Below are 12,316 nucleotides of genomic sequence, written 5' to 3'. Positions count from 1 at the left end.
TTAATATTTGAAATTATAGAGTGTCTTTTGGAGATGTTCTAAACAAGAAATTAAAGTAATAAGATTCATTACAAAGAGAAAAATAAAAAGAAAAACTAATTTAACTCCATTAAATTAGTTTAATCTATATATTTGTGGTTAGCGAAAAAGAAAGAAAGAAGACGAGTTAGAGTTAGCATGAGCGTATTGAGAGAGTGTGAATGGTCCCCAAAAGCAAAGCTTATCCGTTGTCTTGAAACTCCGGCCGGTGTCCGTGGTTCGGGTGACACCCACCTTCACCTGTTCTCTCTCTTAATCATCTATGCACGTTCCTTAATTTTTTTCTCTTTTTGCTTTCTCCTTTTCAATATGAATTATATAAATTGGAATTCAATTATTAGTAATGTGATGCTATGCCACGATAATGCAGCCACGCACACGAGGACTCCACCATATCCTCTCATACCTTTGCCATCATAATCTTCATTCAGTTTCTCATTTACCTTATTCTTGTCAAAATACTTTTCGAAAGTCGAAACTGATAGTTACTCATAGAATCTACGTGATAGTTAATCAAAATGAAACATGATGTTAACCCTAACCTAACTTCTCTCTCTACCGTATAGGAGATAGCTAGATATTCGGATAACTTCTAAATATCTTTAGTTAGTAATGTTATATTACGAGAAGCATATAATTTTACGGGTTTGTTTTTCTTACAAGTATAATTCGACCATGGAATTTTGTTCAGGTTTTGATGATTTTGATAAATAAAATATTTAAAATTGTGTTATCAAATCATTGTTTCAATACACACCTTTCCGGAACCATGAAACTAAACAAGAGAAATACAAAACCAACACCAAACTAAACAATGCGATCGGAGCCAGTTTCTTATCCCTTCCGATCCATCAACATTCTAACAATAAATAATATGCACATTTGTTATGGCAAATTTATGGTAAAGGACAGAGAGACTACTTGGCTCTACGTTCACAAATTTGATCCACATATTTCTTCTTCTTTGACAGGTATAATGTGAGTCGATTATCCATTGCCTTCAACATAACTGGGACAACTATGTCACAGCTGTTCTTTTCCTTCCTCAATTGGGTCTATTCTTTTGTTACTTCAATTCAATGTCATTGCATTCAATTAGAAAAATACACAGGCTATTATATATCTATTCCACGTCCATCTTTCACTCTAGTTTCATTTATCATCTTCAAAGGTTTGTTCGCTCAATGAACAGATCGTGTGCATTCGTTACGTCCCTACCTTACGCTTTGTCTATCGTGTTGTAGGCCGACGGTCTGGTTTATACCAAAAACCCTTGACATGGCCTAATTTGATCAAATCATTGAAAGCAATGTTATAACGAGAAAACTCAAATGGACAGAAACGCAACAGAAGGCGCCAGTGAGGGGAATTTGTGAGCACATGAGAGGAGTGGGCATAGTTAATAATAATAGTACAGATACAGCCAGCGCGAGTAGAAGAGAAAGCAAACAAGAAAGAAGCATACACATTTTTTTTTTATAAGAAGCATACACATTTTAAAAAGGGATCGATTCACTTTTTTGTCGAAACCTACAATAAGTCAATAACTAGTATTACTAGGGGCATTTCCCTGGTTTTTTTTCATCTCAATATTTGTTAGGGTTATTGTAACTGTGAATTTTGTGTTTTAAATTGATCATTGTTTTTCAATTTTTTTAATTGTTAAAGGGTTAGAGTTGTGATGATGAACAGTATATGCACTGTTCTCCACTCATGAAAGACTAAACTGTGTTAGTAATGTGATTAATATAGTTTGTGGTGTTGCTTGCTGTGTCACTGAGACTTATTGTTTGTTTGTCTTTTTAATTTGTTACTTGTACCGTTGAGATTACATCAATTATATTAAGGTTGTTGAGAGTATCTTTTGTTTCTGGATATTTTTTCTCCAGTTTAGTTGTGTAAGTTGTGTGTATTAAGTAATAATTTTTTTTATTCTTATTATGTTAGTTATATGTTTTTTTTTTATTTTTAAATTTGTTGTTTTTACCGGACCTTTAAAATAAATACATGATAACTTGTAGAAATAACTATAAAATGAGTGACAATTAGTATTTCGGCCTTAATGGATTTTAAACGAATATATGTATTTCTCATAAGAAGACAATAGCATTGATTTGTTGACATTGAGCATGTAAGCTATTTTTATAAGACAAGAGGAGTGAGCAGGTGGAGATGTTGTTGCCGCCTTTGTATCTGTTGGGACTGTCTCTTGTATCTGCTGGTGCGGCTGGGTTTGTTTCTCTTTTATTTGATGGGTAATATGTAAACAAAAATTATTGTTAGTTGTATTTATCAGAGTTCGTAACTTAATTACTCTGCTTTTTTTGTTTAGGTAATTTCACTGATCTTGGTTGTCGTCTTCGTCTTCTCCTTAAGCATCTGCGAAAGTAAGTTTGTAAATTGTTAAATAGCTGGTCGTGTAGTTTGTATTTGTTAGCTGGCTCAATGTATGTGTCGTTGAGTTTTAGTTGAGTTGATTGGTTTGATATATTTATTTTGAAGTTTATTTGTAAGATTAGACAAAAAGAGAGTTGACCATTAATGATTCGTCTTTTTTTGGGATTTTAGTTTTTGGTGTTTTGATTGTTTGGGTTATTGTGGTTTCTTTTAAGCTGTAAAATAAAGATTTGTGTAAAATTAGATTGATAAGTAAGAGAGATAAATAGACAACCATAAATCTTGGGTAGGAAATATTTTTGATTATTGATGTTAGCACAATATAGACAGTAATATAAAGGGAATTATGTGTTGATTGTTTCTTACGGATCAATGAGGAGACGGATAACGACTCGAGTTGTTTCTTTGGTGAGGTTAGAGCCCTGGACAGAACGGATTTGTCCAACCACACCTGCGAGTTTAAATATCAGTTATGATATCAAAACATAATATAAACCCAGATGCAATATGATAATATACCTAGGACTTCTAGGTTTGTGTTCGCAATCATTTGGAGATTATCGAACAGTCTAATCTTGACTGGAGATTGATCTCAGGAGCACCCGTGATGACTTCATCAATAATGGTTAGTGAGATGAAACGAATGAGGAATGGATGATCAGTTATCTTGTACATACTTGAGCACCTAACAACCTCAAAACGACTGACTTTCACAATGGAACCTGCTTTCAAAGATGGCATGTAATGATTAGCACGTCCGACGGGAGTAAATCCATGAATCACAGAATCTGCAAATAATATTATTCAACGAAGAATCATGAAATCAATTAAAAAAATTATGTTAAACAAGTGTGATAGATCAAAGATTAACTTACTTTTTCATCAAGGAAGAGAACCGTGATTCCCACAAACTCCCTGTCTTTCTTGAAGTTCAGGGAATCCCAGAAGCGAGGAAGCCAGAGGCTATGCTCTGACTACTACGACCAAGACGGAGAGACTCGAAGGTTGAGTGACGGACGCCGGGACGCCGGTTTGACGAACTGGAGAGGCAGAGAGAAACATTTTCTAGAATATGGTTAAATCTAAGAGGAATCAATGAGTTTTGTGGAGATGCAGATTGGGTTCATCAAAGATGAGAATCATATATATATATATAGGTTTTACAGAGGGGCTACAAATCAGGAACATTTATAATCAAGCGATTTAAGATGTGGACATGAAGAGTTCACCGGTGAAAAAATAGATTACGAACAAACACACGGCGCAACTCTGTAACTCGGACTTGTTTGAGACAATGATGAAAGGAACTCCAACTCATGTTAAAACGACAACAATTTACAATATAGGAAAACTATAATTGTTGCAAACTTGAGCTTTTTTCCTATAATATGATGAATCTCATTTAAAAATGAAACCCATAACACACTTGTAGGCCCGACCCTCAGAGGAATCCGAAGAAGTAAGGGCTTCCAACCTTCATAAATATATATTAGGTTCGGTCATCAATGTACAAAGTATCACTTAGTTTAGTGGTTAAAAATGTTGGTGTTTATATCTCAATAACCCGGGTTCGAGCCATGGACTTGACATTTTTTCACACTTTTTAAAAGTAAGGTCCACAAAACGATGATGTGGCGCGATGAGGAGTAAGTAAAAACTCAACTATATTAATATATACTAGGGTCGGCCCGGGCTACGCCCGGGTTTTTTATTTAAATATTAATTGTAATCATATATTTATGTTATTTTGATATATAAATATTATATAAATATAAGTAGCTAGATAATTATAAAATTATAAAATTATTTTTAATTATTTATTGTTTTCTGTCTTATGAATTTCAATTAACCCAATTTCTTACAATAAAATTTTCCGTTGATTTATTTATTGAATGAAACTTGTGTAGCTTAAAATCATGCATGCATTTAAGCTGAATCGAATCTAAACTAAACCAAAGTAAATCCGGTTATGTTCTGTCATTTTTCTTTGAAACAAAAAGCTCAAAAGAAAAGACCCAATGGAAATTGAACGCATTGCTTCCTGTCTATTTTCCTTATAAGTTTAAAATTTGTATCTCATATCTCACCTACAATCATGTTTCTGTGCGTGCATGGCACTTCCATTCATGTTAATTCTCAATAACTAATTAAAAAATGAAATAAAAACCTTTGATTGCTTCTCTTATCTTCTTATGATTTGTTCGGAGCAATCTTTGCTTTGATAATATCTATATTTCTTTAGACAAAAAAATATATATATTTCTCTCTTGATCGAGTCATGGCGAAATTGAGAAACCGATCTGATTTACTCGCCACCGCTTAAACTGTGGAATGTTTTTATTAATTGGATTGATTTTATTTTTTAACCTCTTCAGTGTTGTTGCTCATCATCCTCGTCCCTCTGCCACTTCATACTCTGCAAAACCCATCGCCAATAATTTTAAACTCTTGAATATTATTGAGTTACAGGAGGTGGCGGCGTTGATATTGCCTCCAACCAAGGCTAAGTCAATAGCATCCAGAAACTCACTGTACGCTCATTCTTTTCCTTCTCGTTTCCAAAGTTTCAGTCTTTACATATGTTTTCATTATAGTGGCTATTTCTCTGTATTTGGGCAATATCACGGTGTGAACAAAAAGACCACTAAACTGTAAACAATTATGAAACGCAGCAGCCCACATCAAAAGTTAATGAAACGATGAGTTTAAGGCAAAGAGGACAGATGTCGCACTCACAATCAATGATTTTATGACGTGGCGTCATGTGAGAGAAGCAAATATTTTTTTATATATATAGATAGATATATAGATAGATAGATTATTTTCTGCGACCACTGAAAGTACGTTATTATTGGATTTATGTGTATGTACATATTAGCCCCGTGTCGAAAATAGTAGAGTTAGTATTTTATTTTTAAGCGCATTTTGAGATGATTAAAGCATGTGTATAACAGTAGTTATTATTTTTTTCTATATGAATTCGGATACTCAAGTTGGTTTTAGATTTTAAAATTGTGTTGTCATTTGCCTTATAATATCCATAAACATGTGAGCATGTGCCCCGATCGCTTTCCCTCAGACCAAAAAAGTTTTTGACATTTTAGAAGAGGTTCAGTTAATTATGCATCGTTTTTTTGTTATCGTAATCGATTATCATGGAGATAATTTTCTTCTATACAAAATAAAAAATGCATGACGAAGTTACTGATAAATGTTGGTCTAATTAGACTTGTAAATGGAGGTGCATTTGGTTCAGTAACTTCGTCATGCATTTTTTATTTTGTATAACTACTGTTATACACAAGTCTAATTAGACCAACATGCGTCGACTCGCACAAAAGCTGTACGTAATGGGCTCCGTGCACCTCCATTTGATTCAATTGTATAAGCCGTGACGTAGTGCGCTCCGTGCACCTCCATTACGTACAGCTTTTGTGCGAGTCGACGCATGTTGGTCTAATTAGACTTGTAAATGGAGACATATTTTAATCTTTTTTGACACGACTTAATCTTGATAATCAATTCAATTATAAACTAGCCGACCAGTTGTATAAGCCGTGACGGTGGATTAACTGCTTACAGACTTCTTCCGATTTGCGTCATCCAGTGAGACAAAACATTCAAATTATAAACGGAGCCCAATCAACGTTTTCCCACTAATTACTTGCTTAATCACATATTAATCCCTAATTATTTATTAATTAGAGCCTTCGCTTTCACACGTCTGGATAGGTGTTATATATATAGTGTAGGAACCACTGGTTTGGAAACACTAGATTAGGTTATAGAATGATATGCAAGTTGGAAATTAATAATCTAACAGTAAGTACGTGCAAAGAAACTTTTCTCGGAAACCCATTTTGAACAGTAAACGAGAACAGACCCATTTTGAAACAGTAAACGAGACCATGCTCTCACCTACAAAACGTCAATATAATTTCTAATTTGGACTTTATATCCACCTAACGCATGTCAAGCTAATTAATTTGAAATACCGACCCGTAAAACGAGAAAATATGGTCCAACTCTTTATTAAACTGAAAATGGCCGGATAGAGCTAAAACCGGTCATTTTCTGTCATTTAACGTTTATATTCATTTTTCTACTTTGTTGACAAACGAGATAAGAAAACATGCTTGACTTTATTATATCATAACTCAAAAGAAAAAGAAAGAAAACAAATGATGAAAAGGAAAAGGCAGCTTTATTTAACTTTTGACTTTATTTATCTTTCTACCTTTTTCATTACATTTTTAGTAATTGTGCATCACCCCTACTGCATGGACTATAATTATACCACTCATCAAGCTTAAATTAATGATAACACGAAATGCTTTCAGTGCCAAAGCACGGCATAACTCATTGCTTCCACTACCACTCTCATTATCACAGCAAAAAAGGATCAGTAAAGTCACCCACTCTATTACAAAACTTGCAAAAACCTCAGCATTTTGAGACGAATAACATTGCTTTTAAAAGCGTTATTTTCCTTTCTGTGAAAACTTGTACTAGGGAGTAGGGAAGATTCAAAAAACACAATTTTCTTCTAAAAAACTACACAATAATCAATTACCAGAAATCTAATTAAAGAATACATCAAAACGAAAGGGACTTGTGTAGAAAACATTAAAAAGTTCTAAAAATAATAAGTCTTCCTCCTCCAATCTTTTACCCTTTTTTGTATCGTTGCCCCATGCTTTGCTCCTTATTTGCGTCCCAATGTCTCACTCTTGTTATTTCCCAATATTCTAAATGTAAAATATGGAGAAGAGAGGGTTTCTTGGCTTGTCATCATCACCCTTGAATCATGCTACTCCCTATTTTTACTTCTATAGTCTTACCTTTTAAGTTTGTTCCACCCACAAGTTGAAACACTCTCTTTTTCCTTCTCCCACTTCATTGATCCATCTTCATTGTTTTCATAATCGAAAGCTTATAACCCAAGTAGAATGTAGTATACCAGCGTGATCGGAAGCGCAATAAGCATTCCGAATATTACCCTGAAAAATCATTCGGTTCTAAAAATGTTGCACAATTATAGTTATAGATTAGTAATTTTATGAATATCAATCTTAAAATTTCATGACTTACCCTGTACTTAAAATAGCAGGATGAACATTGTACTCTTTTGCAAACACAAAGGGTACAATCCCTTGAGGCAATGCTGCCTAAAAGTTACGCCAGCACATTTAGTATTATTAGTAATAACGCACAAATTATACGTTTTTTATATCGTTTTTTTGAAGTATAAGATATATTTTTACCTGAACAATGGCGACACGCAGTAAATCACCATGCAATCCAATGATTATAGAGGCAACCGCCATCACGGCCGGACCCGTGAGGAACCTAACCGCCATTGCAAATGTTGCAACTGAGTTCCCACAAGCGATTAATTTGGGTTGCAACGCCATGAACAACCCTTCACGAATCTTTTAACATACAGTTTATAATTTCAAAATCAGGTAATAAATATGTCATAGAAATCTATATAAATACAATTAACTCCCATAAAAACGGGACCATGGTGCCCCGGAGCCGTTGCCAGCCGCCTCCGTTGAAGCCACTTGAACCACCTCCTGGTGAGTGTTCGTCCGAGCGATCCTCCTCGGCTTTTCTTTTGGTCCCTCTATGGTGATCGGAAAGGGGTTTGTGTAGGGAACAATCTGTTGTCATTTGGTCTTTTTCCTATTAAGTTTTAAGGTTTTCCATTACCGGTTTGTCTTAGGCTTAATCTCGGTTTCTTATGGGTTTTTTTAACTTTTTTGCGGCCCTTAAGAACAGACTGGCTTCATAAGCATAATCTGGTTCGACATTGTTGTAACCAAACCTTCGTTCAAGTTATGATATTTACAATTTATCAAAAAAAAAAAAAACGGGGACCATGACGACCATCAACAACACGAGACCATGTCGTCCACCATTACCATTTATCTATTAATTAAGGCATTCACACCATTGCCCCACCTGTCGGATGGTCAATACCCAATGTTTTTAATCTAATTTTAATTTTCATAAAATTTCTTCAACATGACAAAACCACTTTAAATTTAATTTATTAACTAACTAATTTATTTATTCTATTGTGTAATAAACGGGTTGATATGTCAACGAAAATATGCAAAATTAAGGACTTTTCCGACTAAGTAGCACGTATGGTCTGAATCTGATGACTTTCAAAAGGAACAAAACAGAGTCAGAGAGGGTACGACGATGACTTACCCAAACTGAACATTGCCATTCCAAGACCAGCATCAGATAGAATAGAGATAGATTGCTGTATGATTTTTGGCATTGCCACGTGCCACCTACATATTCAAAACCGAAATGAATTTCCCGATCGATAACCGGCCAGTTCTAGCTCAAATATATAATTAGAATTTTGGATTTAGACAGCGCCCAAATAAGACCAATGAGGCTAGAGTAAGTGTTAGGGTTTCTGATTAGTTTCCTCCACACCATGATCAAGATCAGCCTTGTCATGACGCTAGCCGGAGGCATATTCTTACCGTGACTTGCTTGGCCTCCGAGACCTGTCTTTGATTGTAGCTCAGCCGTTGTGGAATTAGGAGGAAGTTTGTTTAGTCCGTGCTCTGCGTCCTTAGGTCTCTCTCCTTCTTCTTCTCTTCCTGCGATAGTAGATTGTTCTCTGCTCTCTCCGTTCTGAGATTGATCAGGGACTAACATGCGGATCTCTTTGGCACCTTGATCGGATCTTCTGCCTTGTTCTGTGTTTGAACCCGAATCAGGGGCTCCAGCAAAAACGTTTAGACCTGCCTTGTCCGAAATGGGTGACCCGTTGGAGCTCCACAAGAACACGTGTAGTTCCTTGACGCTCGCGTCATGATTGTTTGCCTTGCCGCCGGCTTTGGTGGTGGTGTCTTTTGGATTTTTAGAAGATATGGTGGTTGTTGTTGAGAACTCAGGGTTTGGAGCCGGGTAAGACCCGCCTCCTGAGTAATACCCGAATCTCGGGGATGAAGCCATAGCGCAGTTCTCATCAAAGTTGGAAGGTCGAGGAGTAGGGCCTCTAGAAGACTGCATGGGGTACATATCTGCCGGACCGAAGTTGGAGAGACGGCCACCGGGGAAACCCATCATCGAGTAGAAGTCGAATGGTTGAAGTTTGAGCCTCTAGGAGTGGTGCTGAGGCTGTAAATCTCAGCTCCGGTGAGGTTCGACGGCCGTGGAGTCATATTAGTCCCGCAGAAAGACCGACAAGAAGCGTTTGATTTCCTCACGGTAACGTGAAGCTTCCCGTCGTCGCCTATCTCAGTGTCAGTCTCAAGAAAATCGTGGCCGTCGAGCGAAACGACGTCGGACTCAACCTTGAACGAGACGATGGAAGGAGCCGTCTCAGGGAACTGCTCCATGATGAGCATCTTGGCGCCGCGAAACTCGAAGAGGAAAAGGAGAAGCGTGTACCAGATGATACACTGGAGGACGACGACCTGGACCATGAGTGAACCCGCGTATTCGCCGTACATGGCGATCAAGAGAGGGATTCCCATGACGAGTGTGTTGGGAAGTGTGGAGAGAGAGAAGATTGTGATGCTCCACTCGAGGCTACCGGAGCGGGTGAGGTTAGCCCAGAGGACTAAGAGCGCGAGCATGAGGACTTTTTGGAGAGTGTCGGCTGCGATGAAACAGAGGTTCATGGCGTAAGGATTGTTTGTGGAGATGAAGTGGAAAGAGAGGAGAGGGACGGCGAAGATGGGACGAAACGGTTGATTCCGGAGCATTGATCAGGAGAGAAGATTTTCCACCACCGTACGGAGCCGTAGGCGAGGATCATGGCGACGTAGAGTGGAATCACGGCCGTGAGGACTGTATAGAGGTCGTGCCACGAGATCATCTTCTTTACGGTGGACCAGAGAGGATAAAGTTTGTAAACAGTAGAAAAAAAAAGATGGAAACCGTTAAGCAACGGTGTTGAGGTATGAAGGAGAATGAAGAATGGGGACTTGAGCTGCGTGTGTGCTTGTGGAGTGAACAGCTTTGGCTTGAGGATATAATTTAAGGAGGGTGTCCACTTTAGGGAAAAGGGCCATTTTCGACCCTACTGTTCGCGTCGTGCCTTTTCATACCCAAACAAAAGATAAGTACTGAATACGACCTAAAATAAAAATTAATTTGAATTATAGACCTGAACTCTAAACCGTGTATGTAAAACCTACCTTGACTAACAATCCGTTTGTCATCCGTTAAATTGAGCAAAATGACGTCGTTTTGTAATTGAAGAAACTTTAAAAAAATTGTATTTCTAGGAATCGAACCTTGATCATATGGATGGTAGAATGGATGTAGTTACCACTGTACTACGACACTTCTATTGTTTGCTTATTAGATTTAAAACTATAAGTACCGTTTACCTATATATCCTAAAGAAAAAATTGTTTTTGTGTACAAATTTTATTTATTACATGATATAATTGAATCAATAATTTATGTACTTTAAGTTTTCTTTTCACACTTTTACACATGTAATCAAAACTAAAATGACATTTTATAAGTTATTCAATCTAGTTTTAAAATGGCATTTCTCAAATAGTTATCTAATTTTAAATTTAAAAATCCACATATAATAGTGATTATAATTTTTTATTAAAAATCAAAACTTAAATTTTAAAATAAAAAGGGTACACAAATCTAAATAAAATTATATAAAATTTAAAATACATAAACAGTGTACACAAATCTAAATAAAATAAACTTTGTGTATTTTAAATTTTTATATAATTTTTATTTAGATTTGTGTACACTTTTTATTTGAAAATTTAATTTTTGATTTTTAATAAAAAAATTATAATCACTATTATATATGAATTTTTAAATTTAAAATTAGATAATTATTTGAGAAATGTCATTTTAAAACTAGATTGAATAACTTATAAAATGTCATTTTAGTTTTGGTTACATGTGTAAAAGTGTTAAATAAAACTTAAAGTACATAAATTATTGATTCAATTATATCTTGTAATAAATAAAATTTGTAAACAAAAATAATTCTTTCCTTAAGCTATACAGATACAAGCTACTTATATTTTGAATCTAATAAGCAAACAATAAAAGCGTTGTAGGACAGTGGTAACTACTTTCATACTATATCCATGGAAACTAGGTTCAATTCCATGTAGGTTGACTATCGCAATATTAGTCAATGTAGGTTTTACATACACGGTTTAAAGTTCAGGTCTATAATTCAAATTAATTTTTAGTTTAGGTCGTATTCAGCACTTATCTTTTGTTTAGGTACGAAAATGCACGACGCGAATAATAGGAGTCGAAAATGACCTTTTTCCCGTCCACTTTATACTTGACAACGCAAAGTTCATTTTTTTTCTACTAGTTTTTATTTATTTTATTGTTTCGAATTATTTTGTAAAATTAGTTATCGTTTTTTATATAATTGTTTATAATAGTGTATTTGGGTAAAGGCTGAATAGTAGATTTGTAAATAAATGGAATCTGTTTTATTGTGTGGCTAAACAAACTTCTGTATTCTTTTTTCTATTTTGCATAAATATATATGAAACAACTTGTTAGGTGATAAAATAACGTGATACTAGAAGAAAAACATGACATCAGAACTAGTCAATGAAAATATATTTCGCGAATGCTAATGTAAAATGGAAATTGTAGCATATGAAAATAATCATTAAAGACTGCAGCCTGCAACAGATTTTACTTGTTCAAATATCATCTAAGCAAGAAAAAAAAGTGGTGTTAAAAAAAAAAGCCAGAAAAAGGGCATCTAAGTTAGAATTTTATATATTTTACTTCGCCTTTCGTATATACGTGGCACTCACCTTATGGAGATGGGCATCGCATTCATATATTTTACTTCGCCTTTCATATATCGAAGTTATAAATATTTTAT

General features: G+C 35.3%; 1 pseudogene; it reads right to left on the bottom strand.

Annotated features, from left to right (window-relative positions):
• Nucleotides 1-6,959: 6,959 nt before the first annotated feature.
• On the bottom strand, nt 6,960-10,465 carry LOC106327514 (annotated as a pseudogene).
• Between the last annotated feature and the right edge of the window lie 1,851 nt (nt 10,466-12,316).

This window comes from Brassica oleracea, chromosome C2 (assembly GCF_000695525.1).
Source record: "Brassica oleracea var. oleracea cultivar TO1000 chromosome C2, BOL, whole genome shotgun sequence".
In the NCBI taxonomy this organism is placed as follows: Eukaryota; Viridiplantae; Streptophyta; class Magnoliopsida; order Brassicales; family Brassicaceae; genus Brassica; species Brassica oleracea.
The sequence above is the reverse complement of the archived record's forward strand: the minus strand, read 5'-3'. Positions and strand labels throughout refer to the sequence as shown.